Genomic DNA, 13312 nt, shown 5'->3' on the forward strand with positions numbered 1-13312 from the left:
TCATCGCTGTCCTCTGTTTCAGTGTCATTGTTCTCCTTTTGTGTTTTGCATGTCACCTTTAATGACTTCTTTCCTTTCTTCTCCGCGGCAGCCAAAACTATCTTCACAGCTGGATCGTATCCATTCGCTGCTCCTTCTTCTTCATCACTTTTGTCATTTTTGGTGGACAATTTTCTGAGTCTTTGTCCCACGGTTTTTGAGCTTGTCTTTTTCTTCTTCTTTTTGTTTTTGAGTTTTGGATACATTGTTACAGTTGTTGTAGCTTTACCAGTCTGTATTACTTGTTCATTTTCATCTTCAATTTTGTATCTTCCATCTTGAGTCATCACTGAGAGCTGTGGATATTCTTTTGCAATATCCTGTAATTTCTCGTAAGGTGGCGGCGTCTTTTTCAGTGTCGCCTGCATGTGTGAGTATGGTCTATTAACCTCTTCCATCAGCTTGTCCACTTTTGGTTTATTGTTTTCCATTTCTGTCTTTATTTTCTCCCGTTTCTCTTTGTTGTTCTTTAGCCATTTCTCTCCTTCGTTTTCAAACAATTGCATCACTCCCAATTCGATTCTTCTCTTCTCTTTGCGTCTTCGTCCAGTTCTTCCTTTCTTCTGGTCGACTCTGTATGTTGTAATCAATACTTGTAGTGTTTTGATTACATCCACATTCAGAGTTCCTTCAGTTGGCCAGGGTTGTTCAATGTCCGGCCAGCGACGGCTCCATTTTTTGGAAATCTTCGGTACATTTTCAACAAGAGGGTTTTTTTTTCTGCACCAATCCCACTGGAGTTATCAGTCTTGGTGTCGCCATTTTGCTATATTTTAAAGTATTTTATTTAGATTTATTTTGTTTTCTTTTATTAAATGAATTTACCTCAACGTAGTGTTTTCTCTAACACGTCCCAAGTTATTTAGCTCCTTGGTAAAAACTCCAAAGATCGTTTGCCAATCTCAGCGGATGGGAAGAAATTGTTGTCCAATGTCAACCAAAATTCAAAATTATAACTAAAGAGTACAAATAAATCCAATGTCTATCAAAAATCAAAGTTATTTTTATCTAACTAAAGAGTAACAATAAACAAATTCAAAATGATATCTTATCCAATTAACCTTAAGATGTGAGAAAATCAAAGCTATATTTTATTCAATTGAAGTTAAATTTCAGCAAAATCTCAGGATACGCAGTGGACCAACTAAAAATGTAAAATTCTTAATTGTAGAAATATGTCTTATCGTATGGACAACATCAACAATCTGAAATTGGTGACCAATGTAAATCAGGTCAAAGTTATTTTCTATCTGACTTAACAATACACAATTCCAAAATGTACCTTATTCGACTCAAATTAGGATATTGTACCACTGGTTATTCAACTTAGGCTATAATAGGACCAACTTAATTTTTATCCGATTAAGTAGCATAAAAACAATTCTCTTAACTCACAATGGACCACACCAATGCAACAGTTCTCGATTGTAAAGATACGCCTTATCTTATGTAATTATGTGTAACCCCAACAATCAGTCATTGCCAAGTTTTTGTATAACAGAAGTATGTGATTATAACTGTGTAATTACACAGTGTTTTTTAATGCAAGAGTTTGTGAATAGAAACAAACTGGCCTTTTCCAAGGTCTTCTCCTCCAGTTGACTGCTTGGTTTCGTCAAACTGTTCCGCTCCGTTTCCTGTCTCCTTCTGTCACTCCGATCTCGTATGTTGTCGCAATAACAGAAAAGAGAAAACAGGGATTAGTTCACGTTAATCCTTTGCCAATTCAGGTTATTTCAAACAATTATCATAACATAATTTTCATCATGAATAATTTTCTTAATCATCCAATAAAGTATCTTATTTTTGTAATACCATCATTCGTCCTTCACTTATCTATTTATTTATTTATTAATTCATTCATTTATTTCTATTTTCTCGTTAATTAACCTCTTTTTATCTCCAAACTTCCTCCCTTTTATTATTACTCCTATAATAATAAATCGAGTACAGCCTGTGGTAACAAACGGTTGAGAAACTGCTTTTCTTTCTCTCCCCTGTTTTGCCCTGTTCTGCCTCACACACATGTGGGAGGAGCCAATAGCTCCGCCCCCCAATAGAGTTCTCTCTTCTCAGTCTTCTTCCGGTCCGCTGTCTGAGCACTTCCTACGCTCTCTCTCCGCTCTGTCTTTCTTCACACCCTGTAGGATGAGCTAAACTCCGCCCCCAACTTCTAAAAACTATCTCAAACGCGGTCCAGTTGTCCCCCTTGAAACATCTCTTAACAGACTCCACAGAGCGAAGAAAATGAAATAAAAATGACCGACAAAAATGACTCCACACTCCGGATCAGCACTCACACAAAGACAACATCTGCTGCTCAACTTAAAGTAAATTTCTTTTTTACTTAAAGTTAAACTTCACGTTTCTTCAAACTTAGAAAGACTATCTGTGTCCTCTCTCAGACCGCACCCTGAAAACACAATTTTACTCTGCAAACAACGAAACACGCACAAAGACAAAATAACCTTCGAGTTCCAGCCTCACAGATAACTAACAAGGCTCTCTGGATTCACACACACAAAGACAAACAAGGTAACTATATCTTATAACCAAAAACCGCAAAATCCCACATAAAAACCAACAAACAAACAACAAACTCGAAAACAAATGCTTTTTAATCTCGACTTTGAGCTTCCATGTTTCTTCACACCTGAAAACTATCTCGATTCTCTTCCATACCGCATTCTGAAAACACTTTTTTCACGCACTTTGTAAACACAGGTAAACGCACAAAGACAAACGCCACACATGTTTGGAGTTTCAATCTCCAGGGTAATCAACAAAAACGCACTGGATCCACATACACCAAGACAAACACTCAAAAACTGTCCTAGGAACCGATAATGCATTTCCGTTACTCTCAACTTCAGACTTCAACGTTTCTTCGAACTTGAAGAAACTATTCCCAGGTACTTTTTATTCTCTTTTCAACACAACCACCTTAGGAACGATAATGCATTTCTTTCTTTTTTTTTTCTCTCTCCTGGCCAGGGTTAACATCTATTAACGTAAGGACTTTACATCACGTCTTCCTCTCTCTCTTCCCCTCTCTTCTCCCCTTCTCCCTCTGCTCGGCGCACACAGACACACAGAACTGCAGGACGGCAGGGCTAGATCTCACCTCTCTGCCGTTTTATTTCTGACAGGTTCTTTCCGTTATCCGTCTATATTTTCAGTTTTAGTTCAAAATACATTTTTGGACACGTATATCATCACTTAGATACTAGTCTGACTCTTCACCGAGGCCTACGGTAAATAATGCTAAATCTAGGGTCTTTGATCACTACGTCTCCTCAGTATTTAGACAAAAACAATTTATCTTTCCAAATTCAACTAACACATTTTTAGACGTGTCCCCCTTTCCCACACACGCGCCTCACCGAGCATCACCTGCACCAGTGTTTTTTACGGAAACAGGCATTTAAGAACCCCCAGCATCCAAACAGCACCGGACCAAAGCCAATAAGATAACAACTCGCCGTTCAGATACCGGAACTCCTGCCTGCCGGTCGATCCTGTTCGTGACGCCATTTTGTGGTGGCTGGATCAATGCTCGTTTGGGGCGTAGGGTGTAGACAAAGGATTCACGCTGACAAAGCTCTGCAACTTTTCAAGTTAGTTTATTTACAGAGAAAGCAGTGTCAAATACAGGACAGCAGAAAACAGCGCCCTGGGTCTGCTGGTGATCAGGAAGACGAACCCCGTCTCTGGGCGCACCTCGCCTTATATACTGAAACCGCACAAAGACCGATAAACAATATCTGACAGGTATGACCCTATCCATGTACCAACGGATTAGCCAATGAGAGAACAAGATGTAAAAGTATCCTTATTTGGGTAGCACCAGGGGAGAAGTTACAGAAATGAGATCATGAGAAAACACAGATGTATACGAGGCATCTCAAGGCCTCGCAGCCGATGGAGACATCTCTCATTCGGTAGTTAATCAGATGTGGGCCCCTTACATTCCGTGGAATAGACATTTTGGTAGAAACACACATATTCCTAAAAGCCAGTCTCAGAATGAGGCCTAACTTTGCATGGACCTAGTTTTAATACACTTCAGGACGTTTGACACAGAGTTGGACAGAAGAGCGATAAGACCCCAAATAAAAACCATGAGAAGGCTTGTGTGGAAATCAGCTCTTTTATGTGTGTTTCTTTATTAAACATTTGGTCATTTTAACTGTTTTTGTGAATAAATGACGGACTTTAGATCTTTGAAAATATGAAGTTAATGATTGTTCATTTGCTGAGGTTCAATAGGGCGGAGCACGCCTCAACCGCCGCTATCGCACTGAACAGAAGGAACTGTTCAAAATCATATTCATCCCAAAGAGATGGATCATTCTAAATATTGAGGTGGAGAAATGTACTTTCATTATTTGCAACATCTATAACGTGTGAATAAATGATCAGAATTGAGAAAGGAATCCCAGGGGGCGTGTCTAATCGTAGCAGGTGTGTTACGTTAGACATTCTGCAGCAGTCTATCGTTTTGTAGTCACCAATGTGGTTCGGGGGAAAAAATACAGACAACCGTCGTCTCTTTGGTCTGAGGGAAAAAACAACACTACTGACCATTTGTTGCGCATGCTCATTACAACACAACAACACATTCACTGATCACGCAGGTAACACATGGCTTTGCTCCATCTGCAAGTATGCTCAACACTCCCACTCAAAGACATGTGTATAGTTCTCATATAGTAAACAAAAATATATAACCCCAAAATAAAACATTTGGCATACTGGCAAAGTTCTAAACACTTCAAAACAACATTAAAAAAAAACATTTGGTATATTAGCAATGTTCAACATTACTTCCCAAACAAATATCCCTTAAAACTCTCAAACTTAGCTTTTGTCAAAGGCTTGGTAAGGACATCAGCTACCATGTTTGCAGTAGGGCAATATTCTATACATATTTTACCTTCTGCGTGTGCAGACCGTACAAAATGGTACTTTATGTCTATATGTTTGCTTCTCTGTCTGCAAACTGGGTTCTTTGATAAAGCTATCGCCCCCTGGTTGTCCTCAAATATCTTGACTGGTGTATGCTGGTTACAACTATCTATTCCTCCAAGTAGTTGTACAAGATACATACTTTCTTGAGTAGTGGCTGCTAGCGCCATATACTCAGCTTCGCATGTGGATAATGCCACCGTTTGCTGTTTTCTGCTCTTCCATGATATAACTGGACCATTCTCAGTTAAGCTGAAACAGTATCCAGTCGAGCTCCTCCTGTCATCCATATCGGCTGCCCAATCAGTATCACTGATTCCCTCCAGCTGTAATGGGCTTTCCTCACATTTCTGGTAGTGTAGTTCTTGATCCATAGTACCCTTTAAGTACCTCAGTATGTGTTTCGCTGTAGCCCAATGCTGTTGCTTTGGTTCTGCTAGGTATTGAGATAGTTTACTAACAGCCCAGCTCAGGTCAGGTCTTGTACATGTCATAATGTATATCAAGCTACCTACTATCTCTCTGTATCCTGTTGAATCAAAGTTTAACTTTTGCTCACATGGGGTGGATCTCGGTTTGCATTCGGACATTCCAAATTTCGCTAATATCTTCTCTATGTGTCTCTTTTGGGTCATTTTGATTTCTCCATCACTCTGTCTGAAATCTATACCCAGGAAGTATTTAAGTGGACCCATATCCTTCATCTTAAATCTTCTCTTCAACATTTCCTTCACATCACTGAGTAAGGTGTTGTTACTCGCTGCTATGATTAAATCATCCACCCATACTAAGTGTTTTAGGAACATCATAAGCTACTCTGTAGAAATAATCTACATTCTCACTTTCGTCATTGTTACACTCAACTTTACACTGGTACTCCTTTAAGTATTCTGGAGCCTTTCTCTGTCTTGTAGGGTATCTCCTTTCTACCTCTTCTTTCTGAGTACTATCTGTCTGTGTCGGACCTGTCTCAGCAGCCTCTTCAATACTGGACTCTTTACTCTCTTCAGGCTGTCTCTGACCCTGGTTGACTCTCTTCTGAGGTGTATTTACATAACTCTCAATGTCTTCCCCCATGTCACAATCTGTCTGGGTCTGGCTATCTGTGCCACCTTTGGTGATACATTTTACCAGCCTATGTTTTAGGACTTTTCCTGTCTCAGGATAATACACATTATATGCTGGAGTATATTTGTCATAGCCTACAAGGATCCCCTTGCTGCATCTAGAGTCTAGCTTTTTCTTATCCTGCTTGTAAACATAGCATTCAGAGCCAAATATCTGCATGTTAGATAGGTTAGGTGTTTTTCCTGTAAAAATACGGTAAGGTGTCTGCTCTAGCCGCTTACTGTAGCACCTGTTGCGGATTTGGGCTGCTGTTTGTACAGCATATGTCCATAATTGCTTTGGGAGGTTACTCTCCAATAGCATGCATCGTGACATCTCAAATAAGGTTCTCCACCCTCTTTCGGCAGTCCCATTCTGATGAGGTGAGTAGGGTGCACTCTTCTCGTGCCTTTTCCCATTACTCCTAAGTAGACATTGAAACTCTTGTCCGGTAAACTCTGTGCCGTTATCTGACCTTATGCACTTTACCTTTCCATATGGGGCTACATTCGCTATGAATTTTTCTGTAGCTTTTGTCGTGTCACTTTTTGTTTTAATAAAGTATGGAAATATCATCCCACTGCAATCATCAGTAAATGCTATTGCATATCTGTACCCATCTTTATCTGCTGGTTCTATAGGACCGCATAGGTCTGTGTGTACAAGCTCTAACACAGCTGTGGCTTTAGAGTCTGCCTGTCGGTTTCTGCTTTGTGTGAGTTTGCCCTGTGTGCATATTTCACATTTTTGGTTGGATTTGTCATGTTTCCCTTTTATAGACATTCCTTCAACCACCTTTTCTAATTTGGCAACATCATCAAAATTGCAATGACCAAGTATCCTATGCCACGTTTGAATGTCATGACACCCATATACTTCATCAACATTTTCATCTTCTACTGCGCTAAGGTAATACAGCCTACCATACACGTCCATTTTGAATTTGGTACCGTCCTTGTGGACCAGCCAGTCATTACCGTCCTTAAAGTGGACCTCAGCTCCGTTGGCCGTCGCTGCTTTAACTGAAAAGATGTCCTGTGGAAACGATGGGATGTAGAGTGCCTGTTTGAGAATCGTTTTCACTCTTCGTCCCTCGCTGTCCAACAAGTAGATTTCAGCATCTCCCCTCATTTTCGCCATCCCGCTCACCTTGGATCCGTCGGCAAGCTCGATCATGTGGTCCTCAGGTCTGAAGCTCTTGTCAACTGTTTTGAACTTTGTGGCGTTGTTGATCATGTGTGTTGTGGCGCCGCAGTCGACCATGAGACCTTTCTTGTTTCCTCTTTGTGTAGGGCAGTCACTCATCTTGAAGAAACAAAAAGATGTAGGCTCTGCCTCCGTCTCTCCATCAACTTTCTTCACATAATCACCGCCTCGTCCTCGATATTGTCCCCTTCCGCGCTGTGTTGTGTCCCATTTTTGTTCCTCTTTTCCCAACTGGTATCCGTCCGGACATGTCCTGGCCATGTGTCGCTTTTTACCGCACGTGTAACATTCAGCATCAGCCAGGACCATTTTCTTTCCTCTTCCTCTTCCTCGTGACCTTGTTGCCCAACTAGTCTTCATCACGTTGTCTTCATCAGCATTCACGTCACTCTTCCCATATTTTTCAGTACTCTCATAACTTTGCAGTTTCGTTTTAAACTCGCTGAACGTTACAGTGTCATTTGTCTGGGTGATGTGCACGACGAATGGCTTGTATGAATCAGGTAGCCCTTTAACTACCATCGCTATCTGAAGCCCATCACTAGTGTGCTCTTCTGCTCTTCTCAATGACGTGAATATAGTCTCTGCTCGAATAATATAGTCAGTTACCGTTTCATTGCTGGCCTTATGAAGCGAGGAAAGTTCACAATACGAGGTTTGTCCTTTCCAGCGTAGTGTTCGTGGAGAATATTCAGCGCTTTTCTTCCGTCTCTTTTCGCGTCTCTCATTACCAATGACAAGCTCTTGTTGTCAAGACATTGCACTAGCTCTGCATATGCCTCGCCGTTCTTCGTCTCATCTTCCGCCCAAGCATCTTCGTCCTCCTCATCTATCTCCGGGTCTTCCGAGATAACTCCTCTGAGGCCGCGTAACTCCATATGCGCGAGGAACCTCGTTTCCCACAGCTCGTAACTTTTCTCTTCGCCGTCGAATAAAAGTCTGAACCACTTTTGGCCTACTTGACTGGGCCCATAACCTGTTACGTTAGACATTCTGCAGCAGTCTATCGTTTTGTAGTCACCAATGTGGTTCGGGGGAAAAAATACAGACAACCGTCGTCTCTTTGGTCTGAGGGAAAAAACAACACTACTGACCATTTATTGCGCATGCTCATTACAACACAACAACACATTCACTGATCACGCAGGTAACACATGGCTTTGCTCCATCTGCAAGTATGCTCAACAAGGTGATTTCAAACATGCACCAAATGATTTAGTGGATCAAATACCTCCCAGAAGAGTTTTGACCTCCACATTTAAAAGCACAGAACGAACGAGCGACTAAATGTGACGGACATTTGGCACTTTCTAAATCTGATATCAAGGAATATTCTGGGCATAATTCCAATCGATCAAAGTGTGTCATAATTATGCCCCATTCTCTGACCGTCAGCTGACCTCAGGCTGGTGCAGAAGAGAACCAGATATTAGAGGCTTCTGGAAGTTGAATGTGAATCTATTGAACCATGATGTGTTTTGTCAAATGGTTGAAGATTATTCCAGAATATTCCCAGTGTAAAAGTTGCGGTGAAGAGGAGGAAGTAGAAATGAAAGGCTTAAAAGACGAGACGGCTGAAGGTGCTTTTGTGACATCGACGTGTAAATGGAGAGAATATGGGGAAAACTCAAGCTTCTTCTACAGAAAAAAGGAACCAAAAAAGAAACGGTGTGAATGACCTAAAAGTAACTGACAAAGTGTTATTATCTAAGTCTCTAGATATTCTGAAATATGTTGAATCCTTTTGTCAAAAAAGTCAAATCAGTCAGATTCTCAACCAGATGTTTCACGATAACGATCGTGGAATGACAGGAAGTGGAAAAAAGCCCTAAAAAAAGGCCAATTGCCCGGTGTGATGGGTCTCCAGGGGGTTTTAATGCTCCATTCTGGGACATGATTGAAAAGCCATTGTTTAAAGCGCTTAATCAATGTGTCACCTTGGGAGAAATGTCAGCTTCAGTGAAACAAGGCGTGATCTGCCTGATCCCTGAACCCCAAAAGGATCCGCTGATGATTGAAAACTGGCGTCCAATCACACGCTTCAATACAGAGTGTAAAATACTGGCCTCAGTTTATGCCAAACGTCTTAAATCTGGCCTTTCGGACATAAACGAGGCACAAACTGGCTTCATGAAAAACCCTCACATTAGTTCCAATACCAGACTGTGTTAGATGGACCTGATGATGCAACGCTGACTCCCAAGACTTGATCCTGTTTTTAGGTCTTTACCAGGCTTTTGACACCAGAAAACATGACTTTCAACCGACAAATTGCAATTCTGGGATAAAACGTTATAATGTTGAGCAAAACTTCAAATATATTCATCTTAACTGCATTTATTTTATTTTATTTATTGTGGTTTGGTCAAAAACAAAACAAAAGGTGCTCAACATTCAAGCACAAAACTAAATTCGAGATACATTCATGTTTTTGGACCAGGTGTAGCAGAAGCCAAGGCTTATTGTGCCGACCCTTCTCTCAAACGCTCAACATTGGTGGACATTTTATAGTTCACAAGCCACAGTTCATCAACACAAACAACACCACATAAAACTGGACAGTCTGCTCACAGTTTCCTCCACAAACATTCAAGGTTTTAGAACAAAGCTGCAGTTTCATTCTGCTAAATATTTATCAATGATTGTTTTCTTAAAGATCCTTTTCAACAGAAATAAAGAAGTGGCATTTTTTAATTCATCGCAACAATTGTTCCATAATTGAACTGCTTTACTTGACAAACAATGACCCTCGGCGTGGTTCTCACATAAGCTCTGTCAAATATACACGTTCCCCTTAAACTATATTTACTTTCCCTCTGGGTAAACTTTATCCTCAATGATGTAGGGACTTGATTATATTGAACTAAATACATAAATATAGCAGTAAACAGGTCTTACCAAATCATAACATTTTAAAAGCTTAGATTGAATGAACAAAGGGACTCGGCGAGTTATAAGATGCAGGATTGATCAGTCTAATGGCCTTTTTTGTAGAATGAAAATTGGTTTAGTTCTAGTTTTGTTTGTGTTTCCCCAGATCTCCATACCATATGTTAAATATGGAGTAATGAGAGAACAGTAAAGTAAATATAAAGCATTTTTGTTCAAAATATACTGCAATTTGTATAAAATTGCAATAGTTTTTGAATATGTGTTTTCCATGTAATTTATCTATGATCACTCCAAGAAACTTAATATAATTGACTCTTTCAATTTCATAACTATTCATTTTGATTTTGATATCATTATCTACATGTGTGTTACTGAATACCATCAATTTTGTTTTATTTCAGTTCAATGATAATTGATTGAATGCAAACCAGTTGTTTAGTTGATGCACTTCTCTCTCCATCACCTTCACCAACTCACTAAGATTATGACCCGAGCAGTAAACTGTGGCATCGTCTGCAAACAACATCAAATTAAGAACATCAGACACTTTTTGGATATCATTAATATATAATACAAATAATTTTGGGCCCAAAACAGAGCCTTGTGGCACACCCACAACTAATTCTCTGACAACTAGACTCTGCTCCCTTCAGATGAACTTATCAGAATCGATCCGATAAGTCATTATTTAACCAAGAATTTGCTTTTCCCCTAAAGCCACATTTTTCCAATGTTTGTAATAAAATTGTGTGGTCAATTGTATCAAATGCTTTCTGTAAATCCAAAAATAAACCTATTGTATGGAGTTTTTGATCTAATGATTGGGAAATATGTTCAACCAGATGAACAACTGCCATCGTTGTGGACCTGTGCGCTCTAAAACCAAACTGATGCTCATTTAATATATGCTTCACTTCAACATAGTTATCTCATCTTTTAACAAACTATTTCTCTCATCTTTTTGAAAATTGTGAAAGTAAAGAAATGGGTCGATAATTACAAGTCAAATGTTAGTCACGGCCTTTGTACAAGGGAATAACCTGCTATTTTCATTTGATTAGGAACAATTCCTGTTTGAAAAGATCAGTTACAGATGTGAGTAAATGGATTGACAATATGTTCCATGATTTTTTGGACTAAAAACATATCGAACCCATTATTATCTGTTGATTGTTTGTTTTTACAGCTCTTCACAATTTTCAATATTTCATTTTCATTTGTTATTATTATTATTATTATGTCTCTTGTGTATTAAATCATTCATTATTTTCCATGTTCCCTGGATTTTCTGTCTATGTTGCATTAATAATTGTGTATAATATTCTTTCTTACAATTTCTGATTATATTAACTCATTTATTCTCGTATGCTTTATATTTATTTTCACAAACCTGCGTTCTGGATTTTAGGAATTTCCTATAGTTGATTTTTCTTTCTGCCTTAATTATTCCTTTAGTGAACCAGGGTTTCAGCATCTGTTTTTTACAAATTATTGTCTTAAGTGGACAACAATTATTATAAATATCAAGTAATTTTGCTAAAAAGACTTCATATGCTTCATTAGGATTTTCATACCTATAAATTTCATCCCAATTTTGTTTATTTCATTCCATTTTCAAAGTCTGAATGTCTTCAGGTGTTCTATGTCTCACTGTTCTTATGTCGCTCGTCTCATTACACCGTGTTTTAAATACATTTTGAAGAATTGCAAAAACAGGAAGATGGTCACTAATATCAGTCATTAAAAGACCTCCATCAATTTGACCAGTTTCATTTGTAAATATGTTATCAATGAATGTTGCTGATTCTGTTGTTATTCTAGTTGGTTTTACTATGACTGGAAATAATGTCCTGTTATAAAAAGTATTGATAAAGTCTGTGGTTTTCTTGTGTCCACCTGGTTAAGCAGCTCAACATTCAAATCACCACAGACAATGTAAGACTTATTTCCAATTGAGTGAAACATATTAGATATAAAGTCATTCAAATGATCCAGAGAAGAACCAGGTGTTCTATAAATGCAACAGTTATTTGTGTTTGTTTCTCCATGTGAATCTCAAGCGTGACACACTCTAACATATGATCAACTGTAGTAGACATGCTTTCTATAGCATTACAATGCAGGTTAGAATCTACAGAGAGAGAACTCCACCTCCTCTTGTCTTTTCTATTCATTACAAACAGTTCATGTCCTTCCAGTTCAACAGCTGAGACTTTATCCTCATCGAACCATGTTTCAGAAATAGCAACTACACTAAACTTTGGGAATAAGCTTAAATAATCTTTAATAAATGGGACTTCTACTATTAAAATGTATCACAGAGAAAGCATGTTCCATGTTCACTCTTAAACTGTTCTTCTGTGTAATATTGACAATTTGTCTGACTACAATAAGTATCAGGATTTATTTCCTTTTCAACATCATATTTACCATGTTTAACATTTAAATCATTTAAGTTATTGTAGAAATCAGTTGGATAATCGATATCATTAATGGTCTCATCATTTAAGTGTGTATTTTGTTCTACCGTGGATCCAAGTTCTGGCATGTTATAAGAAAAAATATATATATATATATAAATAATAATAGTATCAATAACAAAAATAATGGCAAAATGTCTGGAAAAGTCCACTAGTCCAAACACAAGTTGTTCCATAATCCAAACGAAAGGTTCATCTTCATAGAGTTCATAGTCCATTAAATAAGAAAGTCTCATCCCTATAATCCAAAACAAACCATCATCTTCATGAAGTTCATAAGTCATTTCAGTCAAAGAAAAGTCATATTTGAATAGTATTTGCCTCATTTGTACTGGTCCAAGTCTTTGATGTCCCTGTGATCACTCGTGCTTGTTCAGTTCCATTTAGACCAATAAAAACACCAGCATTCCTGGTCCATGTCGCTTGTATTTTCTTTTGTTTCCACAGAATTCGTGCATGTCTTGTGATATCTGCGTTCTTGCTGCTGAGGTGTTCATGAATGTACACCATGCTCCCCTTTAGCTTGTGTGCCTGGAGCAGCAGATCCACTTTGTGTTTTCTGTTCACAAAGTGAACCACTATCGCAGGTTTGGCATGGCTACACTTCCGGGGAAGCAGGT

Source organism: Eucyclogobius newberryi, unplaced genomic scaffold (genome assembly GCF_026437365.1).
Source record: "Eucyclogobius newberryi isolate DKJ021-1_F unplaced genomic scaffold, fEucNew1.0.hap1 SCAF_12, whole genome shotgun sequence".
Classification (NCBI taxonomy): Eukaryota; Metazoa; Chordata; class Actinopteri; order Gobiiformes; family Gobiidae; genus Eucyclogobius; species Eucyclogobius newberryi.